Source organism: Rhinopithecus bieti, unplaced genomic scaffold (assembly GCF_001698545.2).
Source record: "Rhinopithecus bieti isolate Rb0 unplaced genomic scaffold, ASM169854v2 scaffold_54, whole genome shotgun sequence".
Classification (NCBI taxonomy): Eukaryota; Metazoa; Chordata; class Mammalia; order Primates; family Cercopithecidae; genus Rhinopithecus; species Rhinopithecus bieti.
The window spans coordinates 350095-352795 of record NW_016803233.1 but is presented as its reverse complement, the minus strand read 5'-3'; positions in this window follow the sequence as shown (position 1 = coordinate 352795).

The following is a 2701-nucleotide window of genomic DNA, read 5'->3' as shown; positions in this document are numbered from 1 at the left end:
TAATTTGTAATTTATTAAGATATGAGGACTGGCTTCTCATGATGTTTTGAAAATAGAGTTCTTACAGTCAGAATGCAATACAAATTTAGGGAAACATAATGCATAACTCTTCCCAGAAATATTTGCATTTCATAACTACTAGTGATGCCAGCAACCTGAAGAAATGACAAATGGCAGGAATTTCAGCAGCACATGGCCAAGTGAGCTTTCTCCAGCCTGGAGCTTCCCAGGAGTGTGTACTCAGAGCCAGCCCTGGCTAGATAACAGTGTGGCCTGAAAAGTTCAACTGAAAATTTAAAAAAATTTCTCTAATGCTTTTCTGGTTCTGTTTCTGATTTCGGTATTTGCTACTGGTTAGAGATATATTCTATTTTAAAGCAGAAAAAACCAGACTCCAAGCTCCTTATGAGTAGAGACTATAACCACCTTTGCTAACTATTTGTCTCCAATGCCTGGCACTGTTTACATTTTCATTAAATCTTTCTTGAATGAATAAATGAACAACACAAAATATGCAGCTTAAAGATCTGCCTGTCTCGGCCATTATCTTGCTGTCTGAGCTTGGGCAAGTCATTTCCACTTTTTGGGCCTTAATTCATGTTGGACTATTCCCAGAATGTGAGCTGTGTTCCTAACCCACAAAATAAGATGATGTTAAAAGCAGAATCACATAGTGAGAAAATCATCCCCTTTCTAATTCTCTCTATAGTTTTGTTTATTTCAAAGAGAAAGTCTCAGCTTTCTGTTAGTAAATTGTTAAGACCTCTTAAATGCTTGCTAATGTTTCCCCCCATTTTTAATGTTCCATTTTTTTGTTTTTTGAGACAGAGTGTCGTTCTGTTGCCCAGGCTGGAGTACAGTGACCCGATCTTGCCTCACTGCAACCTCCGCCTCCTGGGTTCAAGCAATTCTCCTGTCTCAGCCTCCTGAGTAGCTGGAACTACAGGCATGCGCCACCACACCTGGCTAGTTTTTTTGTATTTTTAGTAGAGACAGGGTTTCACCATGTTGGTCAGGCTGGTCTCAAACTCCTATCCTCAGATGATCCGCCTGCCTCGGCCTCCCAAAGTGCTGGGATTACAGGCATGAACCACCATGCCCAGCCTAATGCTCCATTTTTAACAAAACAGGAATGGTCTCAGGTTCAGGGCCTTGGCCAAATTAGATTTTTTTTTTTTTTTCTAAACAGAGTCTCACTCTGTCACCCAGACTGGAGTACAGTCGTGTGATCTTGGCCCACTGCAACCTCTGCCTCCGGGGTTCAAGCAATTCTCATGCCTTAGCCTCCCGAGTAACTGGGATTACAGGCATGCACCACCACGGCCAGCTAATTTCTGTATTTTTGGTAGAGACGGGGTTTCTCCATGTTGGCCAGGCTGGTCTTGAACTCCTGGCCTCAAGTGATCGACCCGCCTTCATTGTTTCATTTTCATTTTGTACAATCATCTTTTACCTATGACAAATGATACTGTTTATGATACTGATATAAAGTCAATATAAATCTAATTTTTTAAAAGTGGATCAAAGGAAAATAGTCAATGACAATTGACTATTGTGATATGTGAATAGAACAAGAATCTTGAAGATTAACATGCTGTAGCTGGCACTTGCCTAATTTTTTGATGCTGGATATCTGAGCCTCATCTTGACTGGGAGGCTCACATCATCCAGATGTGAGTGAATCTTCCTGGAAGGTAGCACCCCTTCATCTTATAGAAGCCGACAAGGTCAGCCTTTCTTTGCTCCATGGCTACTAAGTGGGGTGAGATACTTAATCTGGACCTATTGAGTGCTCCCAGGATTTCACATGTACAGCGAGTAGTGCAAAGATGGAGGGACAGGGAATATTATCTACCATGGTTGCCAGAAATTCAAAAGTCCATCAACACAAATCTGTGACAGTAAGACATGTACCTACCTTATGACCCAGCAATCCTACTGGAATTGCTATACTTAAGAAAAATTAGTGGCCGGGCATGGTGGCTCACGTCTGTAATCCCAGCACTTTGGGAGGCCGAGGCGGGCAGATCACAAGGTCAGGAGATCGAGACCACGGTGAGACCCCATCTCTACTAAAAATACAAAAAATTAGCCAGGCGTGGTGGCGGGTGCCTGTAGTCCCAGCTACTCAGGAGGCTGAGGCAGGAGAATGGCTTGAACCCGGGAGGCGGAGCTTGCAGTGAGCCGAGATCACGCCCCTGCACTCCAGCCTGGGCGACAGAGTGAGACTCCTTCTCAAAGAAAAAAAAAAAAAGAAAAAATTAGTGAATCTATCCACCAAAAGACAGGTCCACATATTTTTATAGCAGAATATATTACCATAACCAAAAACTAAAAATAACTCAAAGGTTATTAAAAGGAGAATGGATAAGACATTTTGGTAAAATTATGCATCAGAGTACTACACCATAAAAATAATAATAATGGCCGGGCGCAGTGGCTCAAGCCTGTAATCCCAGCACTTTGGGAGGCCGAGACGGGCGGATCACGAGGTTGGGAGATCGAGACCATCCTGGCTAACATGGTGAAACCCCGTCTCTACTAAAAACTACAAAAAACTAGCCGGGCGAGGTGGCGGCACCTGTAGTCCCAGCTACCCGGGAGGCTGAGGCAGGAGAATGGTGTGAACCCAGGAGGCGGAGCTTGCAATGAGCTGAGATCCGGCCACAGCACTCCAGCCTGGGTGACAGAGCGAGACTNT